The sequence below is a fragment of the Hyalella azteca genome, unplaced genomic scaffold (assembly GCF_000764305.2).
Source record: "Hyalella azteca isolate HAZT.00-mixed unplaced genomic scaffold, Hazt_2.0.2 contig2100, whole genome shotgun sequence".
In the NCBI taxonomy this organism is placed as follows: domain Eukaryota; kingdom Metazoa; phylum Arthropoda; class Malacostraca; order Amphipoda; family Hyalellidae; genus Hyalella; species Hyalella azteca.
Window position 1 is genome coordinate 30968 of NW_025932387.1, and position 11581 is coordinate 42548.

An 11581-nucleotide genomic window follows, 5' to 3' on the forward strand; every position below is an offset into this window, starting at 1 on the left:
TTTAAGACAACACCAAACATTATGTAACAAGAGACGAATTCTGCCTGAGCAGGCTATGCTAATGTACTCACGTACCTACTTCCATTTTATATTTACATGGTACACTGAGTCACTAACCGTAACTGACGCATCAAAGACTAGAGTAGAAACTTCAAAACCACACGACTCAGGCTTAACAAAAATCAAGTGACTGACTTTATATTTAAATGATAGAAGTTCAATTTCAAACCGCTTTATCAGAAGTTAAGCAACCACCAGATTTGTTTAATTGCGTTACAGTTTGAAATTAAAAATAAATAAAGTGAGAAAAAGCATAAACAAATTCTGGAAACTTCTGCGTTCTCGCGACGTGTATGCAATACCTATATGGCTGCCGGATGAACGATGAACTCGATATTTAGTGATTTGAGTTAATGTTAAGACATACAACTAGAAATAGCTGAACGTTTCCCCTACTTTTAGCATGCATTCCTTTACGAACATTGGATCTACTATCCACAAGAAATATAAAATTTATTTGTTTGTGGAATACTAATACTGAAACTCTAAAACTACTCGACTTCTAAAGGCAGAATATGAGGTTTATGATGGTAACTACGGTTGCAGGCCGGCGGACATACAGATTACAGATGTTCGGCATTTTGTTTATTTACGTATTGAAAATTCTGAGAAGGAGCAAACGTGCTGTTATTCAAAACCTGAACAATTTATCGGAATGGATTATCGTCATTCAGCCTACCTTGGCGGGAAGTAAACGGTGTGTGAGGACTCAGATACTTAGTGAGGACTGAGGATCTGCAACAGGAACAACCTTATCATTAATCAGCAACGGCAAACATTTTCTAGTATTTATTATTAGGGCAATCAGTATTTCAAATTAGTATTTCAAATAAGTTTACTTGTGCATACAAATTTTCGATAAGACTAAAATATCAAGGAATTTAAAAGCAAAGAAAACGCCAAGAAAATTCACCATATCGATATTGAAAACGACGTTTTCAATATCGATATGGTGAATTTTCTTGGCGTTTTCTTTGCTTTTAAATTCCTTGTGAACTTGCGATATAAGCAGACTAATGATATAAGTACTAAAATATCAGTTTTACTACATCCCAGAAAGAATAATTTTATTCGATTTGTAATTGCTAATTAGGCATTGAATAATGAAATTTTTACATTATCAATGGGGGAGGGGGTTGAACTTTCAGCTATTGTGGTCATAGATGATATTATCACCAACATATCGATTGTAATGAATCCGTCTATATCACTGAATATGTGAATATACAATATTTTAATGCAAATATTTTGATACGTATAGTATATAATTTCAAATGAATCAATCATGGAAAAGTTTGTTGATAGCTTTCCTGCTCGTGTTTAGTGTTCTGTGTTAACCAAACCCAATTGACAGAGCTCGACATATGTGGACTACAACGCAAAACCGCACGTTATGCGCATGCGCAATAACTTCGCCCGTTTGACCAAATCACGATGAAATGTAAAAAAATGCATACGTTAATAATATAATGGTTGAACTAGTATAAAGTTGACCCATGGTTAAACTATATACGGTTGACCCACGAGAAGTTCCGTCTTTCAGTTCAGCTTTCTTGTTACGGCACGCAGATCGAGAAACGTAAACAAACCCGTCATTCCCATGACGGATTGGTTGACTGGTTTGATCACATTTCGGTGATTGGTCAATGCCCATGACGTCACTGAGATCAGTGACGTCACAGGTGAACAACGAACTACATCCGCAAAAATGGGCTTCTGATGGGTCAACCTTATACTAGTTCAACCATTAGGTTGACTCATGAGAAGCTCATTCTTGCAGATGTGGTTTGTTGTTCGCATGTGACGTCACTGATCTCAGTGACGTCACGGGCATTAACTAATCACCGAAATACGATCCAACCAGTCAACCAATCTGTTATGGGAATGACGGGTTTGATACGTTTGTCGATCTACATGACGTAACAAGAAAGCTGAACTGAAAGACGGATGTTCTAGTGAGTCAACCTTATATAGTTCAACCATGTATAATACCAATGTGATGTCGCGAGCGTCGTCATTCTTCCAATCGCGTTTGAGATAAAACAAGGGCCTCATTGAAGGGTCACGCATTTTCTGTCCGCATTTCATTTGTTTGTGTCATTGTGTGGTATTATTTAATGACCGGGAGATCAAAGTAAAAAGAACTAGAGCCGATTCAGCTCGACTGTAGGCAACACCAATACTCAGTGAAAAGACGTCTGGGGTGGATTTGATCCAAATGATTGCTTACTTTCTTTGAGTATCAGGAAGAAATCAAGATTCGTGATTACAAATATTCATAAGAAGTTACATTGAAAGTTATTGACACGATCATGAATTTGTCTGTCTTAACTGAAGAATAAGCTCAGTAATATTAGTAACGTAATTTCTGGAAGAATTTGATTGAATTAATGAATCAGAATATCAAGTAAACTTTTTAAATTTTAGTCAAAACAATTTAACTCATTTGGCTCGACCTCAGTTAAAATCTCTGAGTTAAAACGTTTACTATAAATATTCTAAACCTCTTTGACAATCCCAATAATAATCTTCACTGATCAATAGATTTGCGGACAGGCACCAGAAACCTAAATGCCAGAGAAAGTGTGAATAAAGTTTACAATTTCCTAAAGCACGAACGGAGCAAATAAATAATGAAGTGACCCATAGAAGTTTGTTTATTTAGCAGAAGATGCTAGCGAGCGCAGCCATAACTAGCACCAGAAGTGCAGATCATAGACGTTTATCTTCAAGTTGGTCATTGTGAAAAGCATTGTCGGTTTTGAATAAAATGCAACTTAGTAACGAGTTGAAATTAGTGACATTGTTACATCTTACATTCACGTAATATGGTATCAATTCACAATTCACAGTCATATAATTGGATAGGATATGTTACATAGTAACATAGTTACTTTGCAACATTTCACTCGAATGTGCTACTGTCACATTTACTGCCCTGGTCCTCCACATTTGTAACATTTAACGGCATGAATAGTGATACCACCTTTCAGCTCTGCTGATCTGTATCTGTTCCCACGCCCTGAACACGATTTAGCTGAACTAACGCTCACCAGAAGAATGATCAGTCAGAGTAACATTTGAATAGTAACTCGTCTTCAACTTGCTCGATTGCTTACCGTGAATAGCCTGATAATTGTCAGCAATTTTAATAACTTCATCTAAGACAATCTGAAAGATATTTCTCCCCTTCAAAAATTCTGAGAAACCTTTATCTACACAAAGCCTCAATTGATCTTTAATCACTAACTCTTGTAACTTTTGTAACTGCATCTTTAAAAAGATTTTCTTCGAGATACAAAATGAACTGAGGAAATGATTCCTCTGCTTGACGAGCACCATGAAATCGCCGCTGGTAATCGTATATAGTCAAGTCAAAACTCTGCACAATTAGGTCTCCTACCTCAACATATATGGTAACACAGGTTGCAATGTATTCAAAAACTCCCCAACCTTAGAATTGGCAAAACCGTTCATCAATGCAGGAATAGCAACACTTTCCGACCAGCTCCTTAACTCTCTCAAAAGTTCTCAAAAACACCGCTTCATCTTCTCCTTCCTTGAAAGGATTCAATTTAATGTCAGTCCTCGAATGTACCGAAATCTGGTACGGCACGCTTGCTTCAATTCGCGTCCTCTCCATCTCGAGTTCCGCCATTCGCAGTTCGCGTTCTCTTTTCTTCTCTTCTCGTGCAAGAAGTCTTTCTTCTCGATCAGCCTCTTCTTTCCTTCGCTGCTCTTCCTTTTCTAAAAGCTCTTCTTCCCTCCTGAATCCCTCTGTCACATACTTCAACAATGTGCAGTCACTGAGACCTCATTCCTTTCCGTCACGAATGAACATTGACTCGTGCATTGCTCATAAGATGATAAGTAAGTTCATTTTTCTCGAACTGGAATTTAGAAGATGACTCAAGTTTATCTCAACACTTAACAGTCAAAACGCAGGAACACTGAGCTCTTCGTCTAAGTATTCCACAATCATACTGGCCACCATTGTAATGTTTCTATTGGTTCAGGTTCAAACGGACGAGTTTATTGATTCATTGACGGTAACTTCCGATGGGTGTTTGGTTTAATAGGATTTGTCCAGGTTCCAAGTTTATTAAGTAGAACAGCAGAACAGAAGAGGGAAGTTCTCCTACATATAAACACGCATTTCACTGATTAGGTACAAATATAATTCAAAACATATTCTCAGTTATTCTATTACAAATTAGAGAACCTAGACGCTTACCAAGAGCAAGAACACAAGCGTAAGTAGGGTTCAACGAATGACCAAACCGTAAGACAGGTCCTTCCAATGAATACATTGGTTGATGTTGCCAGAACATCTGCTCCAAAATTCCTGAAGCTGAAAATCATTACAGTTAAGCATTTGAAAAAATTAGATTTGTTTGGCACATGACCTGGGAAAAAAAAACAGATAAATTTTCAAATATATACTAAAATATGTTAAAATTATCCATTCAATCCGTGCATTATGATAAGCTAACTTTTATAGATGACAATTCAAAACCTGAAAATGCGATCATTGTAATGCAAGCATACAATCTAGACGATTTGAAATGCATCACGTTGTTCGTAATCCCCCGCAATGTGAGGCTGGCTCAGTGGCAGGGCATCTTGAAATCCGTTCGCTACATCGCGGCTGCGGTACGAGGTCGATACCAAGCCTGCCTGCCTGCCTGCCCACGCACCATCCCGAGGCATGGTGCAGTGTTGCAACTATCGCTACTACAAGTACACTTTACATCACACTTGCCTGCAGCCCACGCACCATCCCGAGGCATGGTGCAGTGTTGCAACTATCGCTGCTACAAGTACACTACACATCACACCTGCCTGCCTGCCCACGCACCATCCCGAGGCATGGTGCAGTGTTGCAACTATCGCTGCTACAAGTACACTTCACATGACATTGCACGGAAATTCGAATTTTTTTTTTACCACGGTAGTGGACCACCGGGTTACTCCGGTCGTCCAAAGAATAGCCAGTATATCACACAGGAAAATTCAAATCTATCTACTCAAAGGAAAATTAAAGTACACGCTGCTGTATTTCCGTCATTTAACTTCTTCACTCTCGTGTCATGCTAATAAATCGGGTTAATAAAATGTAATTATCATGAATTAAATTAAGTTAGTCAAAAGTTTCGACACCCCAGTGCAGGGATTTTCGCAATTTTTTTAATGTGGTAGCAGTAATCGAATTAAAGTTAATCATAAACGGCGTTATTAGAATAGAATAGAAGTGTCGGCATTGAAGAAATAGGCCCATGGCCTATTGCCGATTCTTGAATTTTTCGTGATTTGATTCACAAGGGATCCGGCCTTAATTGGAACCCGACCTTTCAATAACTGACGATTGATTGAGATAGCTGCTAGACTTATTGCCTGGTCCGTAATTTGCTGGGCATTTTAAGACTGAACATATGCTCCTGCATAGCTTCGTCTAGTCTGTTCTTGAAGGCGTTCATACTCGGANCTAGATGTGTATAAGAGACAGCTTGTATACTTCAATGAGGTCCCCACGCAGACGTCGATAACTGAGGCTTGGAAGCTTCATAATCTTTAATCTTTCCTCATAGGACTTGCCTTTCAAGCCCGGAATTATCCTTGTTGCACGTCTTTGAGCACCTCTATTAAATTTTTGTCCTTTTCAAGTTTCGGTGACCACACAACGTTTCCAAACTCAAGGTTCGGGCGCACGACAGCAACAAACAACTGCTTCATCGCTTCAGCATCATCCCTATTCACTCTCGAAATGTTCGCCAAGGAACCCGTAACCAAAAGGTAATGCATGGTAAACATGAAAATGCCATATTGGTCTTATATTTGTAAGGGTTAACGTGTGGCTAAGGTTATGGTCTATTATATTGGTCTAAGATTTGTAAGGGTTAACGTGTGATTAAGATTTTTGTTTCAAAGTTCAATTTTTGGCGTAACTGCCCTTCTAGACAATAAACCGTAAAACGCTTGACGTGTGGTTGGGAAAACGTGTGGTTGGGAAAACGTGTGGTTGGGAAAACGTGTGGTTAGGAAAACGTGTGGTAAGGAAAACGTGTGGTAAGGAAAACGTGTGGTAAGGAAAACGTGTGGTAAGGAAAACGAGTGGTAAGCCTTAACGTGTGGTAAGGACGTGTGTTAAGGTTAACGTGTGGTAAGGTTAACGTGTGTTAAGGTTAACGTGTGGTAAGGAAAACGTGTGTTAAGGTTAACGTGTGGTAAGGTTAGCGTGTGTTAAGGTTAACGTGTGGTAAGGTTAACGTGAGAGAAGATTAACGTGTGGTAAGGAAAACGTGTGGTAAGGTTTAACGTGTGGTAAGGAAAACGTGTGGTAAGTCTTACGAGTGAGTAGGTTTAACGTGTGGTAAGCCTTAACGTGTGGTTAGGTTTAACGTGTGGTAAGGAAAACGTGTGATTAGGTTTAACGTGTGGGAAGGAAAACGTGTGGTAAGGTTAACGTGTGATGAGGTTAACGTGAAATAAGTTTACCGCGAGAGAAGGTTAACGTGTGGTAAGGTTAACGTGCGGTAAGAATAACGTGTGGTAAGGTCTAACGTGTGGTAAGAATAACGTGTGGCGAGGTTAACGTGAGAGAAGGTTAACGTGTTGTAAGGTTAACGTGCGGTAAGAATGACGTGTGGTAAGGGTTAACGCAGGTTAAACGCTACTTTTTCATGAGTAGTTCAATAGTCAGTTTACAGAGAATATAACTGCGCGCCAAGGTGGGGACTTCTAATTATGTTAGAAGCAAACCAAACAATCAATTTCCAGATCTCGATTTTACTTTCTTTTTAGTGCTTAAACAAATATCATGTTTACAGAGAAGACATCTGTATTAAAGGTAAGCCGATAACCGTTCCTGAAACAGCTCATGTGTTCTCTCGTATATGTAGATACTATGTGCGTTCAAAAGACTAGGTGGCAACAGTTTGTTGGTTGAAAACAAGCTAGTTGAAAATCTCTATACACGTTTTAAATCAAGTGACTTATGATGGTTTAGAGGCAGGAGCTGACCATACGAAGAAGGTGACAACATCACTTACAATTTCGGATGGCGCCTTTGTTCATTTTTTTCCAAATGTTCGTGAATAAAATTATCGATTAGTTTTATTTGACTTCCTAAGAAGAATTTAAGTAAAACTCTATGTATTTAACATTCAACTTCTTACGTAAGCTTACCACATCACAGGTAGGCATCCGCACTGGGCGACAGCTTCTCGGCATTTAGACTATAGTTCTGAGTCTGTGGTGAAAAAATAATTAGATGGCCCCATGGATTACTTCTTTGCTCAGATTACCAAAAGTAACATAAAAAAACATACAAAATAACCTTCAATTTCGGACCAATTGAGCGGGTAGGAGAATAATCGATCACATGTATTGTGTGTAGAAATAAAATACATGAAAATTTCATATTGAAAACACTTGGTCCAAAAGTAAACACGATTATCAATATTTAGCTACTCATCACAGTCGCTGCTAGCACTGCACTGCCGGACAAGGGAGCGTCTTCATGGATGGCGCATCGACGCTGGCCGAGCTGATTAATGTGCGAGCTACGAGAAAGAATGGCCTGCAACTTTAGATGTATATTGTCGATGACCATGAATATTTCGTAGAAATTTTTCCTCATAAAATAACGATTCGTAAAATCGCCGGCAAACTACAAAAAAATAAAGTGCACATTTTCAACCAAAATTTCCACATACTAGTAATATGTTGCTTCGCGGGAACTTTATCTATTACTGCTCTATTATAAAGCTATACTAGATCAGCATCCAGCATAAGTCTAGTTGAAATATACCAGAGCAGTACCCATATAGCATATAACTACACCAGGACAATACCAAGTATAGCTCTAGCTATATAGCTAGCTATACCAGAGCATGTACCCAGAATAGGTCTAGTTATATCGCTATACCAGAGCATGTACCCAGAATAGGTCTAGTTATATCGCTATACCAGAGCAGTACCCAGAATAGGTCTAGTTATATCGCTATACCAGAGCAGTACCAGTATAGCTTTAATTATATAGCTATACCAGAGCAGCAGCACCCAGTATACCAAATGTAGCAGCACCCAGTATATCTCTAATATATATAGGTCTCCACTTTAGATCGCAGCTCATTAATTAAGAAGTAATGAAGTAACTTTTTTGACGACACGGGTGCGTCAGAATGTATGTTGCAGACTCATCAATTGATAAGTTCTCACCAAGCACTTGAACTGAGTTCAAAAGTATTTTGTCAACGAGTACTAACTCGCTGGTGCACCATCTGTAATTAATTATTATACTTTTCATTAATATCATCCATAGGCGTCGTTTATTTCAGCATGAAGAATTTATAAACAGCAGCAAAAATTTTCTGACTCGTTGCGTTATGCGTCAAAAACTGTGATAGACAATATTAACTTAGGTTATTGGCTTATTGTTAACGGTTGAGCAATTATCAAGTATGGAGCAGTTAAGCATGGATCAATTATTAAGTATGGATCAATTATTAAGTATGGATCAATTATTAAATATAGAGCAATTATATATCAAGCACTGAGCGATTATTAACGATTTAGCATTTATAAACTATTTAAAATTAGTATCATTATAGTATCATATCACGCTACATATAATACTTAAATTGGCAACAGCGTATGTGTCCTTAATTACGTTGCAGGCTTGCATGTTGCCCTGCGGTTTCCTTCATGTCCAGTATTGGGGAGTGCGCCAGCAGACTCTGAACGGAAAATGTGTGCACGCGCGTCGATTTGTTATTCTGATAATTAAGGTTGCATCCTAAATGCAGTCTAGTTCTCATGAGAAATCCCAGTTATCTAAATCCCAGTTTTAATAAGAACTGGGATGCTTTTCATGTGTGATTACAGTAGGCACTTGTAAACGCAACCGTTCGTACATTCTCTGTAATCCACTTCATGCAGAGTTCATGTAAGTTAAGTAGGTATTACAACAATGCAATCTCGCTCTGAAAATCATATCCTAGCTTTTTATCGGTAATTTTTCATGTGCAAAAAAACATTAATAACTGATCCGAATGACTTGATCAAAGTGATTCTGTACTTATGTTTTCAGAAAGGTGCAATATTGCAAAGGAACGGTTTCTGCAATACTCTGGCAGAAACTGTTTAGTCAGTAAGAAAACGAGTCTTGATTATTCCCAAAAGAAAATCACTTCGAAATAAGTTTGCATGGACTGTTAATTTGATTTTAATTTATTATTTTGTTTAATGTTAACATGTGACAAATCGTTCATCAGGACCAAAGAGACCCGAGTTTCACAGATGTAAACAATATCAAAGTAAAGTACGCGCTATTATTTCGATTAAAATGTAATGATTGCTCATTTCATCGAGGCTTTTTACAAGCACTGTGATGATGCCAGGCATTATAAGCGCGTTTCGAAGCGGATCGAACAATTAAACTATGAATAATATTTGATAATTACTTAATGAAATGAATCGATTGTTTCTTTCCTTACCTTGTAATTCATCATTCAGTTGATGAATTGAATGAGGCTCTGCGAGCCATAACAAACAACTTATCCATGCATATATTTATATTTAGCACAATATAAAGACGTTGTATACTTTACTTTACTGTATACGTTGTACTTTAGCACTATATAAAGACGTTGTACGTTATATGCCTTGCAGTAGGAAATCGCGTTTCTATGAATTGTAACATGCTGTGTAAACGCAAGCCGGAAAAAATTATTGTTTTAATGTTAATAAATACTACAGTCATCCATTGTAGCCTTTTAATAGCTGCAAAGTTAAATTCAGACTTCAATTCAAGAATTATGTTATTGTGCCTTTGAGAACTATTTTACAGTGCCCATTGGGGCCATACTTTCAAAACTCGCTAAGTGAACGTAAGTACTTACGCCCTATTTCCTTGTCTATGATTGGTGGATTTTGCTTGAACTGCCGTCAATGATTGGCTGATGTACTTGCGATCTCTTAGCTTTTTTTGAAAGTATAGGCCATGGCATGTCTCGCGCGTAGAGTTAGAGACTTCAACGCCTCTCTGCCCGCAGTTCACAGCGCCTGCGTGGGCACGAGCAAACCTTCAAGGTATTTCCAGACGAAAAATACGAGGATTCAATAACCGATCATGCGATATAGTCATCCATGATAGCCCAGATACAGATTTAGATATATTATTCATGTATATTGGTTTTGCCTGAAACTTGGAGGTCATAGGATGCTGCAGGCTGAAGGTTTGAGCGTAGGAGTTGAGGAGAGTGGACGACTTTAAATCTTGGTGAGGGAGCAAGGGCAGCTTTAACATGGCCGCCATTATGAGGGTAGCGCTGACAAGTGCCATCTAGCCGACAGTGCCACACGTTAAAGCCTCCTGCACCCACATGCCTTACCGGCACAACGATACCTGGCGCATGCATCCTGAAACGAACATTCCCTTACTTATGAGGGACTCTTGACATCTTTGGAAAGCAGGAACAAGTAATAAAGCAGAATATCCAATATGCGTTCATTTGACTAGAGTTTCGAATGAAAAGTTTCTCATTTGGTACAAAGTTCTATCAAAAATAACCTCGTGATAACTATTGCTTTCATTCCCCTGAAACATTGTTACTTCGCTTGGGTCTCTGACGTCACTTGAACTGTCATTTGTTGATTGGCTGCCAATCTTTGACCTGACTTTTTCTCCACCAATCCCGGCGTAGGCAATTGATCCAGAGGCGGAGCAATGGCGCTGTCCTGGATCACCGCGCTCGGTCCTGGAAATTCCCCGTGAATCCCGCGGGGATAGAAAATCAATCAGAGGCGTTCCCGCGGGCATGGGAGGGACTCAGATCCCTCGCTCGTGTTTGACAGGACTTCCCTCGAGCGGCGGGAGGAGCTGAGCATCCCTCGACGTAGTGAGGCTGAGCGCCCCTCAGTCGGACGGTGTTCCCCTTACGAGGTAGAGTGTCATCGGTCCGCTGTGAGTGTTAAAACCATTTAATATTTTTGTGCCATATATTCGAAGTCTTGGTTAATATGTTTACAAATGTCAATGTATCAGCTTATTAGTGCCACAAACAACATATTCGTGCTCTAACGAATTATTAGAAATTTTCGCATTTAAAGAAATTTGGTTGTTAGCGCAATTTAAATTAACCAACCGCATCTATTGAGGACGCCTAATTAAATTTAGTATTGGAGCTCCGCCTATCCTTCGCCACGCCCATTTTACTACACATTCTAGTTTGTCTCCTTTGCTTCTCTTGGGGACAATGTAATCCGGTGACTCTAATGAGAATTGTTTTCAATAAGTTCAATAAAATAATTCCATATATTTTAAATAATCAGCGAATGAAATTACCGTCAACTAATGCAAAACATCCAACATACGATGGTTATTGTAGTTAGAGATGAAATAATTTAAGAAACATTCGATTTCATTGAGGTTGTTTAGTGCAACTCATTTAATAGTTGTTGTTTCAGAAGTTCAGAAACATAAGCAGTTGTCAATGAGTTCTATAATCTCGAATATATC